The following is a 26,215-nucleotide window of genomic DNA, read 5'->3' on the forward strand; positions in this document are numbered from 1 at the left end:
CTTCCGGAAGTCAAGGAAAATGCATATACCTGGGAGCCTGTATCTAATATTTTCTGGGTCTCACGAACAAATAAAGCGAGTTGGGTCTCACAAGATCGCTTTAGGAGTGTTCGGTGTTCTGAGTGTTCAGACACAGTTGCCCTCTGCCCAGCATTAAAGTCTGATATTAGTTACCGCCACAGATCGCCGCCTGTCGTGTTCTACCAGTCTGCCCAGCCTATGATGTCCGACATCTGTAACGAGGGGTGGGCGCTCAACCCCACGACGTCTGGACGTGGTTTCACCTTGGTTTCGACTTGTGTCGAAGACACTCACCGCAGCACTCCTCGAACACCCGACAAGTCGTGCAGTTTCCGAAACGCTCGTACCGAGCCTTCGGGCCATCACAATCTGCCCTCGGTAAAAATGGTTCAAATGACTCTGGGCACTATGGGACTCAACATCTGAGGTCATCAGTTCCCTAGAACGTAGAACTACATAAACCTAACTAACCTAAAGACATCACACACATCCATGCCCGAGGCAGGGTTCGAACCTGCGACCGTAGCGGTCGCGCGGTTCCAGACTGAAGCGGCTAGAACCGCTTGGCCACTCCGGCCGGCCCCTCGGTGAAACTCAGATAGATCGCGCGCCTTTCTCATTCTAGACACGGACAGCACGCTCACTGATACTACATGCACCGTGCGTGTGTCTGACTAGCGGTAATTCCTCGCCATGTGACGCTGCTATCACCTGGACAGGCTAAACCGATAATTGGTAGGTGATGTTCTTGCTGATCAGAGTATACCTGTGGGTATACCTGCAAGATTATATCATTGTACGACATATTGTACAGTACATATGGCGTCATAAATATTGAAATGTTTGAAAACCTAGCTTTTCTTAAAACGGAGAGTAAATTACCCAGGCTATAGTCACCAGTGTTAATTTTGACTTTCTCATTAGTCTGTGTATGAATAATACGAAACTAATAAAACCAACATAAGTAGGGTTTTGTGTCTTTAACCACAACAATTTTATCTGCTTAACGTCAGACGTTTAATACATGAAGATAGTATTGTAATCATACGTTTGAAGCTGTTATTTACGTGAGAGTTTGATTGTTTAAAGAATCTGTGAAACGGGGTGGGGGGGGAGGAGGGGGCAGGATAATGGTAAGTCCCTACCAGCACACTTTGTATTGTTCGTACTCGTTCTGCCGGCCGAAGTGGCCGTGCGGTTAAAGGCGCTGCAGTCTGGAACCGCAAGACCGCTACGGTCGCAGGTTCGAATCCTGCCTCGGGCATGGATGTTTGTGATGTCCTTAGGTTAGTTAGGTTTAACTAGTTCTAAGTTCTTGGGGACTAATGACCTCAGCAGTTGAGTCCCATAGTGCTCAGAGCCATTTGAACCATTTTCGTACTCGTTCTGGTTATAACAACATATTTCTGTTCTCACGTAACACAGACTTTTTTAAACACGATTACAAGCGCGATCTCGAAGTACGTCTGCATTTGAAAATGGCACTACGTTGCTCAAACCACTTTTCAGGTTGAGGACAGCTTTACATGTTTCGCACGTGGTCCTACAAATGCTGCCCCGAAGAGGGGACGAACTCTGTTTCTGAAAGGTGACCATTCTCCTTGCATTTGTAGATGCAGATATCAACATTCTCGAAACCATCGCGACTGATGATGAAACATCCCACGCCATTTTACTAAACCAGACGGAGCATTAGTCAGCTAATGTAATGCGGAACAGGAAGGTAACGAGCGTAAGTCATTAGCGACGGAATCTAAGTACGGATAGTATAACGATAGTAGCCGACCGCATGAACCATCCCGGTAACGGTCTTATTCGATTCAAGGAAACTATGAAATACCTAAATCTGGGCGTAGGTTTGAACACCATTTGTTTGATACGAGTGGAAATCGCATAACGTGTTGCTCTTACTTCTGTTGTGGCAAATTAACTCTATTATTTTCTACTTGAAACTTTCTGAAGCTTAAAACTGCGTGCCGGGCAGGGATGCAAACCCAGAACCACGCCTTTTGCAAGAAATTCTCTTACCAACTGACTCACCCATGCACTACCCTCACACCCTCCAATTCTGCCAGGGGACCGATGACCTCAGCAATTTGGTCCCATAAAAAAAAATCTGCCAGTACGTCTCTCCTACTTCCCAAACTTCAAAGAAACTTTCCGGCATACCTTGCTGGACGAGCACAACGTAAGGGTCCAGATGGAAGAACCCACTCTACAGGACTAGTCTTGGGAATTCCTTGTTAACTTTCTCTTTCGTAGAAAAGACATTCCTCCTTGCCCTTAGAATCTTTCCAGTGGACCGTATTTTCCTTCCCCAGTATGACGCTGCATTTCTACCTTCTATTGCATTCTCTGTCGCGTCTGGGTATTGGACTGACGTGACCGGATCTCTTGATTTGTCACTGATGTCGCATATAAGCCTTCCGGTTGTCGTGCTTATCGGGAACCGTCTTCTGTGATGGTGGTCTGTGGCGTCGGTTGAGAATACTGAAACAAGGCAAGGAGGAAAGTTCTCCATCCGGCACAGAGATGCCGTTGATATCGGCACAGCTTTGATTAGTTCATGTAGCTACGTATAGCGCAGTAACCTACGTCGTCAACTTGATCGCCGGAACATTTCTTCCGAAATTAATTTTGTATCGTTCTCTGAAACGGATAAACTGGAATATAGCGCCTCATAAATTTCTTTTCTATGCGCGGCTCACGTCATTCATCCAATGTTAGTGAAGGTTAGAAAGGTATCAGGATCTATGTAATGACTTCCCAGAATGATTTTTTCACACTGCAGCGGCGCATGCACTGTTTTGAAACTTTGTTTCAAATATTAATAAGCAGGATCCACGTACATTTGTAGATGAAAATGGCCACAAGCCGGAAATCGATAATAACGCACATTCCAGAATGAGATTTTCACTCTGCAGCGGAGTGTGTACTGAAACGAAACTTCCTGGCAGATTAGAACGGTACGCCAGACGGAAACTCGAACTCTGGACCTTTGCCTTTCGCAGGCAAGGGTTCTACCAACTATGCTACTGACGACTGACGACTGTTCCTCACAGCTTTACCTTCAACATTACCCCGACTCTTACCTTCCAAACTTCAATGAAGTTCTCCTGCGAAACTTGCAGGACTAGCACCCCTGAAAGCAAGTTTTAATCTGCCAGGAAGCATCACGTAAGCACACACTCCGCGGAAGAGTGAAAATGTCATACTGGAAACATCCTACAGGCTGTGTCATAACCATGTCTCCCCAATATCCTTTCTTCCAACAGTGCTAGTCTTGCAAGTTTCACAGGAGAGCTTCTCTGAAGTTTGGAAGGTAAGAGATGAGGTAATGGCGAAAGAAAATCTGTCAGAAACGGTCGTGAGTCGTTCTTGGGTATCTCAGTCGGTAGAGAACTTACCCGCGAAAGGTAAAGGTCCCGAGTTGGAGTGTCAGTCGCAGGTTCGAATCCTGCCACGGGCATGGACATATGTGATGTCCTTAGGATAGTCAGGTTTACGCAGTTCTAAGTCTAGGGGACTGATGACCTCAGATGTCAAGTCCCATAGTGCTTAGAGTCATTTGAACCATTTGGAGTGTCGGTCCAACAAACAGTTTTAATCTGCCACCAAGTTTCATACTGCGCACCGAATGCTGAAGTACAAGTTTCTACTTTTTTCTAGGAAGTTAGACAGTCTACGATGGTTAATGATTTTGAACTCCAGAAAATACGAGGGTCAGTCAATAAGTAAGTCGCGAGCTGGCATATAGACATGTACCAGCCTGAAATTTATTTTCCTTTCCAATATACTCCTCCTGTAAGCTTAAACACATACATTCGAGAAGGCGTTAATAGTCTGCTGCATAGAGTTCTTGTGGCAGCTTTCGCATCTAACGAGTGACCTCTCTGGATATTTGGCTCCTTAAATTGCTGCAGACCACAAGACCGATGTGTCTTCGGGGTAGCGAAATACATCTAAACAGGGAAACAATGCGCCATCACTGTATTACCACGGCGCTCAGGACGCTCCTTGTTTGTGATTTTTCTTGTTCTTTGCTGAATTCCTGTATGCAATTGAACACAAATTTCCGCGAAGTACAGTTCTAACCACACACGGGACGAATTTCGCTATGGACGTGGTCTGCGGACAGTCCGTCGGCTCACAAAAATCACGTTGTTCTAGTCGGGTACACGCTCATAAGACAACCACACAAGAGTGATGGTATCACTTGTGCTGTGTCAGATTAAACGATTTGGCCTGAAATTTCCTTGTAGATTAAAACTATGTGCTGGACTGGGACTCGAACCTGGCGCCTCCGCTTCTGTGGTCAGTGCTCTTGGCAACTGAGCTAGCCAAGGACGACACCCGATCCGTCCTCACAGCTTAAGGTCCACCAGTACCTCTTTCCTACCTTCCAAACTCCACAGATGTAAAGCTGTGATACCGGGTCGCGAGACTTGTTTGGATGACCGCTGAAGGAGAGGTGCTGAGTTCGAATCCCCGTAGAGCCCACTTTTAATCTACCAGGAAGTTGCAAATAATGAATTGATGAGTTGCTGAATTTCAACGTGGTTGCGTTCGCCTGGCAGGCGATCAGTGTGAAGGATGTCAAAATACAGCAAGCACACCTGAAAACGTCGCGAAAGAGCACAATATGGTATCCAGCTGTCACAAATTAGGCGTGTACGGAATACACAAGGCCGTAGTGGTATTAGAATCAGAAATACGCATCGGCTTAGGCTAACTTTTCGCTGGCGATAAACATGTCATAACAATGAATTTTTGTGAAGGGACAATATTACAGTTTGCCCATCTGAACAGAACATGCACAGCGTTACTTTAAATAATTTTGGTTGCGACATGGTACACAGCCGCCACAAATTGCCCGACTGAAGCACTTTTCACACTGTCAGTCATGGCATTAAGGCTCGCAAGATACTGTGTATGTATATTGGACAGGATCATTCTGTTTTTGTTATCCATAAAACGATAGTTACTCTGTGATTGTTACGAAACAGTTCCTCGATTGCTTGGATGGCCTGTGCTTGATATCGCTCGCTTTCCTTCCCGATCAGCATCATCCATGTCTGTGAGGCCTTGGTCGAATCGTTGCCTCCATTTCACTACACCTAGATGCGACATTCCATCTGGTCCATATAACGCCAGAATTTCGCCTGTGTGCACTTTAGTCGTTTTGCTCACAGGAATTATATCGTCTCGCGTACTTCAACACTGGAGTACATTTCCAGTACTGACAATGCGTCACCTTTAGAGTTGTAAAACAACCCCAGACTACCATGGTTTATCATAAGTAAACGCAGACTACGGTAGTTTTTCTACTATCTTTGGTCAGTTAAGGTCATATCCGCGTTACCTGTACGCCAGGTGTGCTGCATAATTATCAGGCGTAACCTTACAACGATCGCTTTCTTCACGTATCCGATAAGTGACTTAATAAATTCCCCTAAAAACTGGAAGCGCGGAACCGTTTAGAAACTGAATGAGGATATCTAACGGGCCGGGTAACCTACGGAACATTTTTGTTCTGCATAGTTATCCTTAAGAATAAACAGTATTTGTAGCAAAAATGGAAATTGTCAATGTTTACTTCAGTTTTTATTCGAAAATTGTTGATTTGTAACGTGAAACAGAGGGATGTTGTAAAAATAAAGGGAGCAATACAGATGTATCATAGAGGCTATAAAAAGCAATTTCCTCAACAAAAAGGTAAAATAAAAGAAACTTCCAAACAAAAAGATATCGAACATCGCTTCCATACTTCGTCAGAGTTATATAAAACATATTTCTGTCATTCATAAACAATTTTGGCATTTATCAATAATAGGAAACTCTTGCCTTTGATCACGGTGAGAACTTTCTATTGAGTACAAAACAGAACATATCTATAAGATTATTTACATACATATATATACCACCTTTCGGGTTGAGGACAGCTTTACATGTTTAGCACGTGGCTCCGCAAATACTGCCCCGTAGGAGGGAAGTACTCTGTTTCTGAAAGGTGACCATTCTCCTACCTCCGTCCATCACCTTTCCCCCACTCTTCGTATGTCTTTTTTTATCCCACACTCTATCTATCCACTCCTCCTTCCTCATTTTTCTGTCCATATATATATATGTTTGTGCATATATATATATATATATATATATATATATATATATTACCAATTCTATTAAAGTGGACAGCAAGTTAGAATTGGTACATATATAGAGGCTGGAATGTATATATATAATTTGCTACGTCATGTGCGTAGTGTTCGAAAACTACCGGACCACCGTTTTGGTAGAGCGCAATTCTAGCCACCTTTGTTGAGCAATGGTCTTTGCATCGGACGACTTGTGTAACTTACTCTCTGGCTCCTACGTAATCACACTAATAATCAGTACTTCTGCATTCAGGCTGATTGGGTCGCAATGGCAAAAGTCATATATCAGCAAAGAATGACTTTATTGTGATTCTTCAGTTTCTCCCGGCGTATTTCTTGCTCGAACAGTCCACAGGTGTACTGCAGGTCCATAGTGTCCAACGGGCACAATATTTCGGCAATCAGACATGTCGCCATCGTCAGGTTCGTCAGCGCACCTGACGATGGCGACATGTCTGATTGCCGAAATGTTGTGCCCGTTGGACACTATGGACCGGCAGTACACCAGTGGCCTGTTCGAGCAATGACTTTATTGCTCATACGATGCGTTTCGGAATTTATCCATTATCAGATATCCAGGAGCGATTGCTGCACGTAGATATAGCGTTTCCAGTCGTATGAGGAACAAATACTCACAGGCTAGTTCTGAATATTTGTTCTTATACAAACATCTCAAAATGACCGAACAGCCGGAACTGCACACTAACGACAACTTCCAGTTCGTCCAGTGACAGCATCTGATCATAAAATGTTATCGTGCAGTCCATTTTAAATGCCGAATAAACAAAACACTTGACATTACGACACTGTGCTAGATGCACCAACGCAACACAAACAGATATCTGCACCATCTCTGCGCCGGGTCGAGGACAAATTTCTCCTCGCACTCGTAATGTTTAAGCCAGTGTCATCGTCACTGCTGATGAAGTAATGGACGCGCTTTTCTGTGAAGCATTATACCGCGTGCCCTCGCCTCCTAGTAAGACGAGGTCCGTAGCTGTTGCGGCGGCCCCAGACACGACCCCTGCGGGCGCCACCCTGCGGAATGCGGCGCAGTGTTTGTCGCCGCGGCTTACGCAAGGCTGACTTAAGCGGGCAGCTGCTGAGTCGGGCCCCAGTGTGCCCGTTCATTAGGAAACGCACTCACGCCGGGATGCCGTCCCATCCCATCCCAGTCACGGGTGCGACGCCTCTGACTCATTCCGCCGCCCAATGAATTTATTAGAAGGTCGCGGTTAAAGAGCGCCCGCCGCTCAGACGGCCTGCAGGCGCATCCGCCGTGTACACTGTCACGCACTGTGTTTACCATTGATTACTCGTTATTCCTTAACACGGCTCCCGGTTCTTTACGATAGCAGAGCCTTAACATCTACACGTTTTGATTATTTCTCCATTGCTGGCATTATAGCACTGCAGTATTGCATGTTGTTCTTACTTAAGTAATGTCCTTACACGGAAAACTGTCCATCGTACGCCCTCACATCTAGCGGTACCACGGCCGAGTGTAACGCCCGTCAAAAACTGACCACAGATCAAGCATGAAAACGAGAAGACGTTGTACTGAACTGTGAAAAAAGAAGCAAAATAGAAACAGCGAACGATCCAGGATCAAGATGTGCAACATCGAACATCTTGCAAGAACCACTGTGTCGTGGTGTGTGAACACGGTCTTGGCCTGCGAAGTGGGAGATCCGTGTTCATATCTCCCTCGCGCCTCGTATTTGTGAACCGCCCCTCCGGTCACTGACGTGTCTTTTCTTCTGTAGTCTTGTCTACTGTGATACTATACGTTGGTTATAGAATATCAGTCATATGGTAAGCATATATTACCGTCGCAAGAAAACTTGATGAATAGTGAGAGCAGGCGAGATGCCGCGTAGACCTCTCACAGAAGTCAAAACAACAAATAAACGGGTGTGAACTATGTCACAACGAAGGAATTCAAGAGTCAAAACTTGCAAAACGGAACGTAAGGGGCATAAGGTGTGGTTCAAATGGCTCTGAGAACTATGGGACTTAACATCAGAGGTCATCAGTCCCCTAGAACTTAGAACTACTTAAACCTAACTAAGGACATCACATACATCCATGCCCGAAGCAATATTCGAACCAGCGACCGCTGCGGTCGCGCGGTTCCAGATCGACGCGCCTAGAACCGCTCGGCCACACCGGACGGCTAAGGTGCGGTACTTGTGTAGAAGAAACAGGAGGTAAGTACGACTGGAGGCCCCTTTGCTACACGTCGTTGATGCAAACGGACGTTACACCACGACACAGACATGAATCTGAGTACAGCAAACAGACACTTTAATGGATCGGACGAATAGTTTATAATTTTGTAGAAAAAATAAAAAAACAGCGGGGCGACAGAGATTTGAACCTGAATCTCCCCGTTCTCAAACCAACACTGTCACCACATTACCACTACGCCACGGTTAGTTTGAGTAGCGCAATGTTGCACATATTCCTCTTGGACCGTTCACTGCTTCTACTTTGCTTCTTTTTTCCACACTTCAGTACACCCTCCTTCTGTTTTCATGCTTGATCTGGGTTCAGTTTTTGACGTGCTATACAAAGAACCAAGGCAACGGCATTGTCGCAGTGGATACACCGGTTCCCGTGAGATCACCGAAGTTAAGCGCTGTCGGGCGTGGTCGGCACTTGGATGGGTGACCATCCAGGCCGCCATGCGCTGTTGCCATTTTTCGGGGTGCACTCAGCCTCGTGATGCCAATTGAGGAGCTACTCGACCGAATAGTGGCGGCTTCGGTCAGGAATACCGTCTTACGACCGGGAGAGCGGTGTGCTGACCCCACGCCCATCCTATCCGCATCCTCCACTGAGGATGACACGGCGGTCGGATGGTACCGATAGGCCAAATTGTTTTATACAATGAGCCATCTTTCCACTATTCCTGAGGGGCTGCGATGGTGAGTTTCTCTTCTTAGTAGCGCAGGGAATTTTTATAGGCAGACTAGCGAACCCAGCAAAGCTTCACTATTGCGAAGGACGTATGGAATTGGATGTAAGTCGTAATCTCCCTCTCCACCTCTCTCTCCATCCCTCTTTCCTTCCCCCTCCCCCCCAACCCTTTGTCCATCTCCTCGTCCCTCCTACCTCCGTCTATCATCTTTCCCCCACTCCTCGTATGTCTTTTTTTACCCCACACTCTCTCTATCCACTCCTCCTTCCTCATTTTTCTGGCCATATTCCCCTTCCCCTTCTTTATATCCATTTCCTGCCCCCTTCTTTCTTCGCCTCTTTCTCTCACCCTCTCTCTGACCTTATTTATTTTTACTGCAAACGAAACCTTGATTTGGAATAGAACTCAAAACGAATGGGAAAACTGGTTGGAATCATTAGTAAACGCGGTATGAGAGAGATCTTTACAGCTGTGAGGATAGTAGTTTTAATGACTGTAATTCGCATGGTTGTAATCTATAAACAGGTAGATTACAAAGATAGCCGTAAACACAACTTTCCTGCTTTCTGTTAAAAAACACTGCAAAAAGGAAAACAAAACCGCACATTTTCACAACACAGCTTAGCACGTTCTTTCTCCCAGACGGTTTAACGGAAAGTGTTTACCGTATAGCATATCTGTATCTCCCAAGTATCTTGGCTCTGCATTGCCTGTCTGTCAGTCAGTCAGTCAGTCAGTTGGTCGAAAAGGGATTCATCCAACCAAATCTTTCCTTGATTTGTGTGAACTGAAATAAAACAGTTGCAGTAAGATAATGAATTTATTGAGATGGAATAAACAGGAATTGATTGTTTCGGCAATTCTTTGTTGGCGTTTTTAATGGGTTCATCGCAGCGCACCGATGACAAATTGAAAGTAAGCTTTCAATTGTATTATTTTTCGCAAAATATCAATATCCAAAGTGGAATTCGTTCTTGTTATGAAGACATGTGACAACATAGCTGTCAAACTGAAGTTCATATTCCTTTATTGACATTTTCATACAAAAATACCGTCCAGATTTCCGACTTTTCCGGTGGATTTTCCAAAAATTTTCTTTCCTGCAAATCTTGCCCTGACAATTACGAACACGACAAAACGAAATCAGCTATACCGGTCGAGCCATTCTCAAGGGATGATCCTTCATATATGCGGCAATTGATTTTTATTTATATAGTTTTAAATATGTCATAGTTAAACTTCTTTATACGAGTAAGAAAGGTGATAAGAAAGAAGTAGAGTTCTACAATTACCTTACTGACACTTTTTTGCCAAAATACTCTAAAAAGTAAAGTACTCATGAGTTGTCTCAATTCAAGTAGAAACAATTTTTCCTAGCACATCACAGTTCGGATTCGAGACTGAAATTGCTATTTATACTTTCACTAACCAAATATGACACGTTTAAATTAATAAAAAATATTGGCGTGTGGTATCTTTTGTGACCTGTCAAAGGCGTTTGATTGTGTAGGTCAAGTCACTCTCTTAAAAAACCTAAATTTCTCTGGAACTGATAACTTTACAAACAACTGGTTCGAATCATATTTAACAAACAGAATGCAAAAAGTTTGTACTCAGTAATTCAGACATTGTTGGAGGGAGAAAAACTTCAGTGATTGGACAGAACTCACAGAGTGACACGGAGTTTAATTTTGGGCTCGCTTCTGTTCCTTACGTATACCAATGACCTTCCTATTAACATTAATCTAGCAGAATTGGTGCCGTTTGCAGACGACACTAGTGTTATAATAAAACCTATTCGAGAGAAAGTAAAAGAAGAAATTGTCAATGATGTTTTTTAAAGAATTATTAATGGTTCTCTGAAAATAAATTCTCGCTTAACTTCGAGATAACATACTATATTCATTTTTTTTACAACAAATAGTGTCTTGCCAACCACCGATGTAGCCCACGAGCGAGAGACTGTTAACAGAACTGTTCCCTATTTTTGGTGCACACAGTGATGAAAACTTGAATTGGAAGAAACTTATTACCAAGGTTGACTGAAATCATTCTGAGTATTAGGCAGTATCATTATGAAACACTAAAATAATTAAAACGCTGAGGTTCCGACCGACTTTGCAGTGGTCTTCTTCACGGTGACTAACTGACCTGAAGAGGACCGTTGCATAATCCGTCGAAACGTGGGAATGCAGTTGTTTTAGTGTTTCATAACGAGAAGGTCTAATCATGTTAACATAATCTTCCGTCGGTTCTTGGCAGAAAAACATTATAATAAATGAAAAGCACCAGTTTGCTTTTGTTCTACAATATGACTTTTATTGTGTTAACCGGTTTTCGGCTTACAAGGTAATCTTCAGACATTTACTGAGCATTGTCACCAAAGAAGTTACATGAGACGTAACACGTCTAGACTGAAGCAAAAACATACAGTAAGTAACATCTTTGACAGTGTGTTGGTAATGCAATGAAAAAGTAGAAAAGTGAACAGTAAATAAATAACAATGGAGTATACAGGAAAACCTTTAACACAAATTAGGAACAGCATACCTACATAACAGTTTCTATTAATAAACAGAACTAATAAAATAAAATGTAATTAGTACTAGACAAGGCTGCATCAGGAGGTATAAAACATGAAGAGTGATACACAAACCAATTATAAGAAGAAACAATTATCAATGTAACTACGGAATACATAAGGAACTCCTCCAGCTGCGTTCATGTCAGTCAAACTAGTTGCTATATCTCTGCCTGACTGACCGATGTAAAATTTGTCACAATCAGAACAGGTGATTTTGTATGCTCCACTGTTGGCTAATAATTGGATCTTATCTTTGCTATGAAAAACACACAGGGCTGTCGTGTTCTTAACATAGTAGGAAAGCCTATACTTGCAGGCTTTCGGTGCTTTGGCTACAATCTGTAATACCTCACCTAGAAATGGTAGTGTACACCATTTCTTGCAGACAGTGGATGGGGAAGCAGGTGGGGCATAGAGGAGGGGTATAATTTTCCGTTTTTGTTTCCTGTGCAAGATGTGGTCAACAAGATCTGGACTGTAACCATTGGCTGTGGCAGTAAATTTTATTGTATCTGATTCTGCTTTAAAATCATCTCTGGACATGGGGATAGATGTGGGACAGTGTACCGCTGATTGGAAAGCTGCATGTTTGTGAGCTATGGGGTGTTGTGAGCAAGAAGGTATTACTGTGTCTGTAGTTGTCGTTTTCCTATAAATTTTGAAATAATGTGTGTGTGTGTACTGATGTCAATGCAATGGTGCAGTTGCGCAAAGCAGGGTGGCATAGTGATTAGCGCATTTGCCTAGTGATCAGGAGACCCGGGTTTGAATCCCAGCCTTGGCAAAAATTTTCATTCCTCTCTTCAGAAATGCTCTAGGGCGAGAATGGTCTTCGTTCCACTTCTGAAATCGGGCGGCAAGTACGACACCGCAGCTGGACTGAAGAAAATACGAAACGTAGAGCGAAAGCAAGGCAGTTTGGCGTCTTATAGAACTAGTGGTAAGTGATGTCGCCATTTCTTATAGCTGCGGACCTTATAGACTAAGGCACGTCGAAGTTACAAGGGCAAACGGCTTCCGGCAGGCCTTCCCCTTTAGCATCACACGTGAGTTGTATCTCTGAAGCCTCTGTCGCCATTGCGCTTAACGGCCTCGACAGCGTTGTTGTCATGTAGCGTCCTGAATAATCTGAGGTCCCCTGCGATGAGTACCACCAGTAGTCAGTCAGCGTTCCAACTGGCGTTTGCCGAAAGGGTGACCTAACGGCAAACGATGCCCTGCAGCATCGTTGAATGACTTTACCTCAGTGCGTTCCTTAAGACACTGTTTATAATCCTTCGAAGTTGGCAGTACACCTGGGATAACTCTGCCTGTGTCATCGACGCACCATGTTGAGGATACTTAGATACAGTGATGAACCAAAGCATTTTGGCGCCGTGCTTAAGGAGGCACACGTTCATGAAAAACAGAAGATGCATCAAATCTAGAGTTTCGAAGATACAGCAATAAAATTTTATACCATGCATTTTACGAAACGAACACATTTAAGTCCCTTGGACTAGACATTACTGTTTTATAGAATTTAAAAATTTTATTTTAAAAACGCGATACATGTACTTTTTTTTCAAAAATTATTCAAGAAATTTTTACAAATTTTCTGTTTTATCTCTTTGCATACAGTAAGTTTCTCCCATGAGGTTTTTTGAATATATCGAATAGGAGAATTTTAATCATTTTAATTATAATTCTATAAAATAAAATTCATGCTAAATTCCCAGCACTTTGCTCCACATCTCAGATTATACTCAGAATTTCAAAATTTACGCTTGAGACAACATTTATTGCGTTTTAAAGAAATAAGTACAAAATTTCGTAATTCTAGCCTTCATAGATTCAGAGAAAAAGGAACAAAAACTGTAAAAAATATAATTTTTAGGAAATGCTTTTATAGTTCAAGCTAACATTTTTTCTTGTCAGCTCTTCAGAAGGCACCAAATTTAGACTTAGGGTCCCCTTTCCTTTCTCGTTTGGTCTTTTCTGCCTTCTTTCCTTTGCCAGATCGTCAACTGATTTTTCAGCTGCAGAGGGGCGCTGTAAATCTATTTTTCTCGAGTAGTCATGAGTGAAATTTCCTGTCTTTGACCCCATTCTCCCTAATAGCTACATCTTCTCTGTGTTGCCACCATTAATACAAGAACTGCATCTTAAGTTCCAATTCTGGCAACTGTAGCTGATGAAAATATGGTTTTAGGGCATCGTTTACATATGAGCGAATTATGAGATTCCTTTCGGATTCTGGATTTTGCCATGAACAAATTTTTCAGATCTTCAGTATCGGTCAGAAGCCTATAAGTGGGCTTAACAACACCCAGATTACAATTTGGAAGCTTCTCCTCGTGAATGAATGGCTTGTTATCTCTCTGATCTCTGAGTATGTAGATACTGAAGCGTTGCTTCAAAAAGTGAGCGTGGCAGGAAGGTCGCGTTACACGTTTCGTTATTTTTCAGGCACTTCGAATGCGATTCCATCATTGAAACTTTTAGAACTTACGTCCTTGAGTTCTACCAATAAAAAAAAATTGAAAATTGCCATTTTCAGACAATTTCATGAACGCCTCCCTCTACCCCCCCCCTCCCCCCCCCCCCCCTTAACGGCTTGTTGATCCACCATTGAGACGCAATGGCATAGACTGGACAAGCCCTTGGAGGCTTCCCGATGTGAGTGGCAATGTCACGCAATTCCCGCAGGGGGTTTAGAAGGGTGGGGCTGGTGCTCAATAGCATCCCAGACGTGTTCCGTCGACTTCAAACCAGGCGAATTTGTTGCCCAAGACGTCAACGTAAGTTCGCTAACACGCACCTCAAACCCCTTCAGTAGATTATGGCCTGCTGGAAAATTCTGTTGTCATGTGGGGAGACGTCAAGCGTGAAGGCACGTGAGTGGTCAATAGTGATATTCATGCAGTCCACAGCTGTCCTCGCGCCTTCCAAATACCATGGTAGTCGAGGTGTATGTGCTCCCTAGCATTATGCTGCTCCCACCGGTCTGCCTTCGCGCCGCGGTGCATGTTCAGAACAACAGTTCGCCTGGATGGCGGCGAATCCAGACAACTACTATAAAAGCATGACGATTTCTCCGACTAGGTGGCAGTTTCCACTGATCTCAGTGGTCCCCTGGCTACTACAATCGTAAATGACGAAGTCGTTCTGTCGTCATGGAAGCACGTCGGGATCGTCTGCTGAGGTGCTCCATGGCCAGCTACGAGGTGCGGCTAGAAAAAAACCGGACTGATGCTGGAAAAAACATTTATTTACAATCATTTACAATTTCATGTCATCTCCTTCAATGTACTCTCCTCCTCGGTCTCTACACCGCTCCATACGAATTTTCCACTGTTCATAGCAATGCTGCAGATCATTTTCGGTAAGTCCATACATTACTTCCGTCGCTTTTTCTTTTACTGCTTCAACAGTCTCAAATCTAGTTCCTTTCAAAGCTGACTTGACTTTAGGGAAAAGAAAAAAGTCACAGGGGGCCAAATCAGGTGAGTAGGGTGGATGATCTAAGATGGGAATGTTGTGTTTTGCCAAAAACGTCTTCCCTGACAACGCACTGTGAGCTGGGGCATTGTCTTGGTGAAGGATCCATGACTTTTTTCTCCACAAATCGTTCCGTTTTCTCCGTACTCGCTCACGTAGGGTAGCCAGGACGCTAATGTAGTAATGCTGATTCACTGTTTGTCCCTCTGGTACCCAATCAATGTGCACAATCCCTTTGATGTCAAAAAAAAAAAACAATCATCATTGCCTTGAATTTCGATTTTGACATTCGTGCTTTTTTTTTGTCGTGGAGAACCAGGAGTTTTCCAATGCATGGATTGGCGTTTAGTTTCGGGATCGTAAGTAAAAAACCACGATTCATCGCAAGTAATAACATTTTGTAAGAAGGTGGGATCACTTTCAATGTTTTCCAGGATGTCAGAACAAATCATTCTTCGGCGTTCCTTCTGTTCAATTGTGAGACACTTTGGAACCATTTTTGAACACACTTTGTTCATGTTGAAACTTTCATGAAGAATCTGCCTAACACTTTCCTTGTCAACTCCTGTTAACTCAGACACTGCGCTGATTGTTAAACGGCGATCTTGTCGAACAAGTTTCCCGATTTTTTCAATGTTTGCATCAGTTTTTGCTGACAATGGGCTGCCAGTGCGAGTGTCATCACTGGTGTCTTCGCGGCCATCTTTAAATCGTTTAAACCACTCAAACACTTGTGTTCGCGATAAACAATCATCGCCGTACATTTGTTGTAACATTACAAACGTTTCACTTGCAGATTTTCCTAGTTTGAAACAAAATTTGATGTTTACACGCTGTTCTTTCTGTACACTCAACATTTTCCGACGCACAGACAAAACGTCAACTACTTAAAACAGACGCCACGGGCAGACTGAGTGCAGGAGGCAGATGAAACTCGAGCAGTAGGCGGAGCGAGAGTCACGTGACAGGCCACGCGACTTTCAGCCTTATTGCATTCGTTTTATTGTTTCAACAGTACTAGTCTGGTTTTTTTCTAGCCACACCTCGTATGTGCCCTGGACGGTGTGCTCCGCACTGTGTATGAACCAGCATTGCACTCTGTTGCCAGAGCCGCCACAGTTCGCTGCATATCCTCCTTTACAGAGCTCGATAGCCTGCAACCGCCACGTTTTGTCATGAGCCGTGAACATCAACATCTTTTCGCCTACGGTTTCACCATCCTTCAGTCTCTTTCCATTGCTCAAGACAGTAGCACGCTAACAGGCGACCTGCATCGCCGTTTCCGAGACGCAGGTACCAGGCCATAACAAACTGTTCTTTTCAACCAAATGAAATATACGGTTCCAGCGACCTTTTCAAGTTTCACATATCTATTACATATATATGCTCAGACTGAAGCGACAAATGAAAATTCGTACCAAGGCTGCGATTCGAACCCGAGTGTCATGCGCGCTAGGCAGACGTACTAACCACTACGCCACCCTTAGACGATGGCTTTGCGCAACTCCCTCCTCATTCCAAATTCCCCTTTGGACTTCAGCCCACTGGTATTCCCCTACACTCGAAAGCGTAACAGAGGCTCTCAAACTGTGTTGGAATAACATCTCAGTATCAAACGTGGGGTGCTGTCTGAGATCCAAGCACAGGTGCTTTTTAATCAAATGAAACTATACACTTTTCAAGTATCAAACGTCTTTGATTTATACAGCGTGTCTCTCCTAAAGTCGTCAGACGCATTGTCTCTTGTGCTCAGGAGATACTTGCAGTGTATCTTTTACATTGTGTAGCGAGAGTCAGCTCAAACAATTAGTGTTCATCACGCCTACGATGCGTCGACTCCCCTTCGTCACACGGACAACATACAAACGATAATCCATATCACGCTATATATTCTGAAGCATGTGTGGGGTCGTCAACGCGTGCACTTTTGAGTTCTAAAATAGTTTTCAGTGAAGGAGGCACATACGCGAGATACTTCACATCATCGCATAAAAAAATCCTCACGTGTCAGGTCCGAATATCTATGTGGTCCAGAAGAGAACATGGCGTTGTCATGTCCAGTACAACAGATCCAATGGTTTGGAAGATGATGATTTAAAAAAGTGTGCTTCGCTTGCGCAACGATCGAAATTTTGCACTTTCTATTACATTCTATGAAATTCTTAACAATATATCGCTGGGTATAGTTATAGCCGTTTGAAATTGCTATATTCACCTCGAATTGCCCTATATTACTGTTGAATATTTCATCAATCAGCAGTATTTGAATTGACTATCTTCAGATCGAGTTTATATCACGGTAGCGACCTTAATGTCGAGGGATATTCGAGAGAAGGCTGTGATAATTATAACAAGAATGTTAAATTATTTATTTTTTATTTTTTGTGGGTGTCCACAGACTCATTGTGTTTTGAGGATGAACACATGGTCCAAGTAGGCTGTAATCTATATATTACAGATTCAACAGTGAGCCATTTTGAAGCATACTTTTTAAGCTTCACGCATCATTTCACATTTTCCTACATCGCTGGTACATTTGTATACCTGGACAGGTGAGGCGCGAAGCTTAAAATACATGCTTGAAAATGACCTGTGGTTGAAACTGGCTAATTGCACAGATAATGAACAGACTTCAGCCTACTTGGACAATTTTTTCATTCTCAGTATTACATTAGCCTAAAATTACTACTTGATACACTGTGTATCTTAATAACAAACGACTCAGAATTAGTTAAACAAGTAATTATCATAACCATAATTTTCTTTCTAGATCAGTGAGGACGCCAATAACAGCGAAGTATTTCAATGAAAAACAAAAATAAAATTCAGTTGTGAGAAACATGCAATAGAAGTTCATATTTACAAGAAGATCAGTGTGTTTCACAGAGCTGGGCTAATTAATCTACCAAACGTGTACATGCGGTATTTGCAACGAAAATAGTCAGAAGAATGTCTCTACATGCGTACATGGACATCACCTAGAGAAGACATGTATGTCTCCTGTCTAAACGGCTGTTGTTCCACCTCCTTCCAGTTCGTTCTGGTTACGAGCAGTCTCGTTGACAATTACAGTCTCAACGGACCTTCCTCAGCACATCCAAATTGAAGTGTTGTGTACAGCTCCTCATGATAATCAGCGTTCCAGAGACTGACTCCACCGTATATTCACCAGGTGTTCAAAAGACACTCTCATTCCTCTAACTTCCCGTGAGATAGAGGATGTCAAATTAAATACCTTTCAGCCGTCAACTTTCAACTCTATTCTATTTGGCAACCAGTTTCAGCGTTTTATTACGCCGTCTTCAGGCCTCTGACCGACGTCTAGGAAGAATCTACCTCAGTTGTGTTCAAAACAGGGGCCTGCAATACTGGTTTTAGTAGACACCTGCCACAGCGATCACTTCAACCACACCTGCCGACCGTCGGTGATGGTTTTGAATACAACCGAGGTAGATTCTTCCTAGCGTCGGTCAGGAGCCTGAAGATAGGGTAGTAAAACGCTGATACTGGTTGGCAAATAAAATAGGGTTGAAAACTGACGGCTGAAAGGTATTTAATTTGGCATCGTCTGTCGAACAGCCGAGTTCCGCAACCATTTCTAAGAAGATGGACGTACAGAGTCCCGTGAGATAAAACAGTCAGAGCAGATGGCTTCCGTTGCAAGGGTAGCCCTGAACTAGAGCTTCACTGGTGAATCCTGAAAAGAAGTTTTCGAGAGAATGGAACACAACGAGAATAAGATAACAATCAGAGGTTCTCCATTTATGCTTATGAGAAATATGTCCGAATATGTAAGTCACTGTTTAGAAATAGAGATGCCACACTTAATTCCAGTTGGTTTCGTTAAAAGTGGCTGTTTCTGTAAGATGGTGCGGGAATATCATAATTCACTGGGGAAAACTGAGATGTCGAAACGTAAACGATAGCAGAAACAAGAATGTTCCATTAAGCATGGTTCCGCAAACGAGTCGTTTATGAGATAATTTGAGAATGTGTGATTACGAGCAGCCACTGGCAGTGCGAAATACTGCCCTAGTTAGCACAAATACATTTAAATTGTAGACTTTTTTATTAGCCTCTATAAAGTTTACCCGTGGCCTATGTGTATATTTGTAAGATATTTTGCTGGTGGTGTACGACAACTACAGCACCAGTATGGCCCAAAATGCGTTAATAGATGGAGCACTGCAATTACGTCGGTCTTCAAGATCACATGACGTCACTCAAAACTGTATAGCAGTCACGCTGATACTGCTGAAGATATTAAACAGCGAATTATACAGTTTTGTCAAGATGTAAGGGGATGTTAGAAAGTTTACTGCAGTGAGGAGGCCAGAACTGTTTTCAGCTGCGAGAACAGCGTATGGAACATCCGCTTTAATACACTACTGGCCATTAAAATTGCTACACGACGAAGATGACGTGCTACAGACGCGAAATTTAACCGACTGGAAGAAGATGCTGTGATATGCAAACGATTAGCTTTTCAGGGCATTCACGCAAGATTGGCGCCGGTGGTGACACCTACAACGTGCTGACATGAGGAAAGTTTCCAACCGATTTCTCATACACAAACAGCAGTTGACCGCCGTTGCCTGGTGAAACGTTGTTGTGATGCCTCGTGTAAACAGGAGAAATGCGTACCATCACGTTTCCGACTTTGATAAAGGTCGGATTGCAGCCTATCGTGATTGCGGTTTATCGTATCTCGACATTGCTGCTCGCGTTGGTCGAGATCCAATGACTGTTAGCAGAATATGGAATCGGTGTGTTCAGGAGGGTAATACGGAACGCCGTGCTGTATCCCAACGGCCTCGTATCACTAGCAGTCGAGATGACAGGCATCTTATCCGCATGGCTGTAACGGATCGTGCAGCCACGTCTCGATCTCTGAGTCAACAGAAGGGGACGTATGCAAGACAACAACCATATGCACGAACAGTTCGACGATGTTTGCAGCAGCATGGACTATCAGCTCGGAGACCATGGTTGCGGTTACCCTTGACGCTGCATCACAGACAGGAGCGCCTGTGATGGTGTACTCAATGACGAAACTGGGTGCACGAATGGCAAAACGTCATTTCTGGATACAGAAAATGTTCGACTGGTGCCCTGGCCAGCACATTCTCCAGATCTCTCACCAATTGAATACGTCTGGTCAATGGTAGCCGAGCAACTGTGGTATCGTGTTGAAGCTGCATGGGCAGCTGTACCTGTACAAGCCATCCCTGCTCTGTTTGACTCAATGCCCAGGTGTATCAAGGCCGTTATTACGGCCAGAGGTGGTTGTTCTGGGTACTGATTTCTCAGGATCTATGCACCCAAATTGCGTGAAAATGTAATCAAATGTCAGTTCTAGTACAATATATTTGTCCAATGAATACCCGTTTATCATCTGCATTTCTTTCTTGGTGTAGCAGTTTTAATGGCCAGTGGTGTATATACGCTGAGGTGAGGAAGGTCGTGGGATAGCGACACGTACACAGATGACGGTAGTATCGCGTACACAAGGTATAAAAGGGCAGAGCATAGGCAGAGCTGTCATTTGAACTCAGCTGATTCATGTGAAAAGGTTTCCATCGTGGTTATGGCCGCACGACGGGATTTAACAGACTCTGAACGCGAAACGGTAATTGGATTTAGACACATGGGACATTCCATTTCGGAAATCGTTAGGTAGTTCAGTATTCCGAGATCTACAGTGTGAGGAGTGTGCCGAGAATTCCAAATTTCACGCGTTATCTCTCACCACGAACCACGCTGTAGGGCAACCTCCACCTCCCCCCCCCCCCTCCTCCCCCTGCCCACCGCGCGCACGAACCTTTTGCAACAAAGGGGAATAAAGAGCTGAAAACTTATGTAAACATCAACCAATGTGTATCTAAATGTGAACAGCCCTCTGAAGATTAACTTGTCGGTTCCAAACCGGTAACATCGCTGTTTATGTAAATACTCTACTGGCCGTTAAAACTGCTACACCAAGAAGAAATGCAGATGATAAACCGGTATTCATTGGACAAATATATTATACTAGAACTGACACATGATTACATTTTCACGCAATTTGGGTGCATAGATCCTGAGAAATCAGTACCCAGAACAACCACCTCTATCCGTAATGACAGCCCTGATACGCCTGGGCATTGAGTCAAACAGAGCTTGGATGGCGTGTACAGGTACAGCTGCCCATGCAGCTTCAACACGATACCACAGTCCATCAAGAGTAGTGACTGGCGTATTGTGACTAGCCAGTTGCTCGGCCACCTTTGACCAGACGTTTTCAATTAGTGAGAGATCTGGAGAATGTGCTGGCCAGGGCAGCAGTCGAACATTTTCTGTATCCAGAAAGGCCCGTACAGGACCTGCAACATGCGGTCGTGAATTATCCTGCTCAAATGTAGCGTTTCGCAGGGATCGAATGAAGGGTAGAGCCACGGGTTGTAACACATCTGAAATGTAACGTCCACTGTGCAAAATGCCGTCAGTGCGAACAAGAGGTGACCGAGACGTGTAACCAACGACACCCTAAGACCGGAGCAATTCGGCTTTAGGAATCACCACTCGACAACACAACAACTCCTCCGCGTAGTCGAACATATAACACACGGCTACAACATGAACAAAGCCACAGGGGCCGTGTTCCTAGACATCGAAAAGGCTTTCGATCGTCTCTGGCACAACGGACTCATACGCAAACTAAGCGAAGCTGGTTTCCCGGACGGACTCGTGCGTCTCATACACTCATATCTCACAAACAGATGTTTCAACACTAACGTGCAGGATAAACAATCAACACAACACGGTATCCAAGCTGGAGTACCCCAAGGAAGCATCCTAGGGCCCATCTTGTTTAACCTGTACATTAATGACTTCCCAGCGACACGAAACACGACGTTAGCCGTCTACGCGGATGACACAGCCATCCTCGCGCAAGACTGGAAACCGTCGAACACCAACTCACGAATACAGACAGCACTCAGAACAGCTGAGCCTTGGCTGGAACGATGGCGTATTAAAGTAAACGTCGACAAGTGCGAAGCAGTTCTGTTCACACGCAGACCGAAACTACTGCGCAAACACCAACACTGTAGACCGATAACACTACATACACGCCCAATACGTTTCCGAGAGAAAGTCAGATACCTTGGTGTCTGGCTGGACCGGAAACTTACATGGGAGGACCACATCGAATACGTTGCCAACCGAGCGCACTCGAGGCTCAAACAGCTCTACCCAATGCTCAACAGGGCAAGCACACTGAATAGGAGGGTGTCGAGGTCCTTATACATGACACTGATTAGACCTCTGATGACGTACGCAGCTCCCGTCTGGGGATATGCAGTTCCCACACGACTGCGCCGCCTGCAGATCGTACAGAACAAGGTGCTACGAATCATCAGCAATGCTCCACGCTACACACGCACCGTGGATCTTCACCATGAATACCGCCTTGATACCCTCAAGGAAGTATTCAAGAAACACGCCACACGACTATACAGGAACTCGAGACACTCGAGCAATCCTTTCATCCTCACTCTGGGAAACTACGATCACAACCACAGGTGGAAACACAAGCGGCCAAAGACGCTGCTAGCTAGGGCATAACCACCTATGGTAAACTAACATACACAAACAGCGACAATCGCCGGTAAGCCCCTGCATATCAGCAACACTGACTGGCAACTACCAGCTGCTGTTAGAGCCAACCAACAGGCCACAGCAGGGACACCGACGAGCTCGCCCACAGACGCACGAACTAGCTGCCAACACTCCCTCACACTGTGCCTCCGGTATATGACCTATCGGGCACAAGACCGATAACAAACCTAACTGTTGCAGGTTGCAGGACGCTGAACGAGGACTCTGTACCAGCACCCAGCGCCAGCCGCCGAGCAGCACAAACGCACAACGTCAAGGTATCGACATGCATGATACCTACTACTAACAAAGCCTATCCTTACACAACCTATCGCAGGCAGCAAGACAACCGCTACTGCTCTTGCCGCCCGACCTAACTTTCGCAGAGGTTTTTTTCCCTTGGCTCTTGCTTTGGCACTTTTTTTCCTCTGCCCTTCAAACCGCTACCCTTCGTCAGATTTCGACCAATCTATCTCCAGATGAGCGCGTATTAATGGTTAATCCTAGTCAGACGTACGCAGACATCGCAGTACCCACATCCTGCGACACCTCACTTTAGTGAATACTAACCCTTATGCAGAGATGGCAGTAGACCTTTTGTGTTGGCCATCATGCCGGTGTGGGCGTGGAGGGGATCCACCTCTATTAAAAATTGCACCCCATACCATCACGGGTGATTAGCCAGTATGGCGATGACGAATACACGCTTCCAATGTGCGTTCACCGCGATGTCGCCAAACACGGATGCGACCATCATGTCGTTTTGCCATTCGTGCACCCAGGTTCATCGTTGAGTACACCATGGCAAGTGCTCCTGTCTGTGATGCAGCGTCAAGGGTAACCGCAGCCATGGTCTCCGAGCTGATAGTCCATGCTGCTGCAAATGTCGTCGAACTGTTCATGCAGATGGTTGTTGTCTAGCAAACGTCCCCATCTGTTGACTCAGGGATCGAGACGTGGCTGCACGATACGTTACAGTCATGCGGATAAGATGCCTGTCATCTCGACTGTTAGTGATACGAGGCCGTTGGGATCCAGCACGGCGTTCCGTATTACCCTCCTGAACCCACCTATTTCATATTCTACAAACAGTCATTGGACCTCGACCAACGCGAGCAGGAATGTCGCGATATGATAAACCGCAATCGCGATAGGCTACAACCCGACCTTTATCAAAGTCGGAAACGTGATGGTATGCATTTCTCCTGTTTACACGAGGCATCACAACAACGTTTCACCAGGCAACGGCGATCAACTGCTGTTTGTGTATGAGAAATCGGTTGGAAACTTTCCTCATGTCAGCACGTTGTAGGTGTCGCCACCGGCGCCAACCTTGTGTTAATGTACTGAAAAGCTAATCATTTGCATATCACAGCATCTTCTTCCTGTCGGTTAAATTTCGAGTCTGTAGCACGTCATCATCGTGGTGTAGCAATTTTAATGGCCAGTAGTATGAATAGAATGATCAACAGTAGCTGGTTGATTTATTTCAAGAATCAACCTGAACTCTTTAAACGTAGCGAAATGTATCTGAGTGAATTAGTGAAAGCGGTAATCTATTTCAAATGTAGGGATATTATTTAGAGACATAGTTCGGTGACACATAGAGGGTGTTGAAAGGCGTGAGCAGTTTTGAACGCACTGTGTTGGTGCTTACGTGAGAACTTCTGATGTACGTACCAGTTCCTTGTCGTACCACACCAGGGACTATGGTCGATTCTATACTTAAGAGACAAATGCACTATACTCTAATGCTCGAGTCTCGTAACCGTCCGGCGAGAGCGTAATTGGAGCTCGTGCGACACTTGCTGTGTCGACGAGGTGCTAAACGCGAAGAGAAGTTCACGGCGCCTGTAGGCGCGCTGTTACCACCGTCACTCGTGCAGAACAACACGCCAGTGTCACGCGATAACACACGGCAATTAGCGCACAGCGCCGGCAGCTTTAACGAAGGTGACTTTTTCCCTCCACCCGGGGGGCCACCGAACAGGTTCAGTCAGGGTATTGTAATACTACGGTTGTCATCACACGTCCCTTTACAAAGTGTAAACATCGCCGGATGGTGAGGCGTTGTGAAGTTACAGCATAAACAGTGCTACAAAAAAATTTTCCATCGGCATATTTTCCCACTCTTTTCACTTTCTCATGATATTGTGGTGAAGTTCCTATCCTACTCTACATCTATATTCTAAAATCAGTTTAAATTCCTTCGTAGAGAATCTTTTCGACTTTTCCGGTCCCATTCCCGAGTATTACGAGGTAAGAGCTGGTCTGTGTTATTACTTCTCTTTCCGACTTAACTATGTCTCGCTCCAAGGCGTACATGCCCGAAAAGTTTGCGTTGCGAAATTGGTTGTCTGTCCTCGACTGTTTCTATAGAAGTATAAGAAACACCTACGGTGTTCTTGTATCATATTGTAGCTTAACCATGAACTGAAATGACTGCTAAGTGTTCGTTACAGTTCATGAGTAGCAGATATTCTTAACAATTACTATTCAAAAATAGGTGATAAAATTGGTGAAAATATTTATGAAGAGGAAAAGAAAAACCAACACACTGAAGAATCAATACCGAGAAATTTAGTGAAAAAAAAAAATCTCAGATTCCCATCCGCAATAAGAAACACCATCATGACTGAAAAGTAAAAGTTCATATGGCGTGGATTATAGCTCCAATAAGACACTAAAAAGTTCAGGCCCTATAACATGTCACGCTGTTAGTCACTTATGCAATGCATCGTAACTCAGAGTGTTTCCTCAGGAAGATAGAATATCCCATTGTTAGGCATCTCTATAAATGAGATGAGTCCACATATGTCAACAACTACAGCCCACCGGCAGGAGTGGCCGAGCGGTTCTAGGCGCTACAGTCTGGAACCGCGCTACCTCTACGGTCGCAGGTTCGAATCCTGCCTCGGGCATGGACGTGTGTGATGTCCTTAGGTTAGTTAGGTTTAAGTAGTTATAAGTTCTAGGGGACTGATGAGCTCAGAAGTTACGTCCCATAGTGCTCAGAGCCATTTGACCCATTTTTGAACTACAGCCCAACGTCGCTTCCTACATTATAAAAAAAAAAATCGAGAGGGTAATGTACTCCAGGGTTGTCATCCACCTGTGTAATAATGGGATACTTAGAATGTCGCAGCTGGGATTTCAAAAGGGCCACTCTACTGAGCCAGCTACTTATGCATGCTCGGAGATGTTATGAAAACTTTAAAGGACAAAATATCAGAACTGGAATCTTCTGTGACTTGGTGAAGGCATTTGTGTCAATCGTAATATTCTAGTAGAGAAGTTAAGTTTTTATGGACAACGAGTGTTGTAGTTCAGCAAATGCCTGATTTAGCTTTTATTTAAGAAACTAAATGCAGAAAGTTATCCTAGGCTGTTCGAGTCATACAAAAGTAAACGGCA

The 26,215-nt window shown here is 44.3% G+C and overlaps 1 protein-coding gene and 1 pseudogene across 2 annotated transcripts in view; both read left to right on the forward strand.

Annotated features, from left to right (window-relative positions):
- LOC126456530 (uncharacterized) overlaps positions 1 to 26,215 on the forward strand; it is a 105,242-nt gene that overhangs the window by 16,429 nt on the left and 62,598 nt on the right. The window contains exon 2 of one of the 2 annotated variants that reach the window (XM_050092280.1): positions 23,003 to 23,079. The exons of the other annotated variant lie outside the window; for it this stretch is intronic. The gene's annotated coding sequence lies outside the window, so the exon portion shown is untranslated. The remainder of the gene's footprint in view (positions 1 to 23,002; positions 23,080 to 26,215) is intronic. 2 annotated transcript variants of the gene reach the window in all.
- Positions 8,760 to 8,877, forward strand: LOC126458919 (5S ribosomal RNA; annotated as a pseudogene).

This window comes from Schistocerca serialis, chromosome 2, assembly GCF_023864345.2.
Source record: "Schistocerca serialis cubense isolate TAMUIC-IGC-003099 chromosome 2, iqSchSeri2.2, whole genome shotgun sequence".
Taxonomy (NCBI): Eukaryota; Metazoa; Arthropoda; class Insecta; order Orthoptera; family Acrididae; genus Schistocerca; species Schistocerca serialis.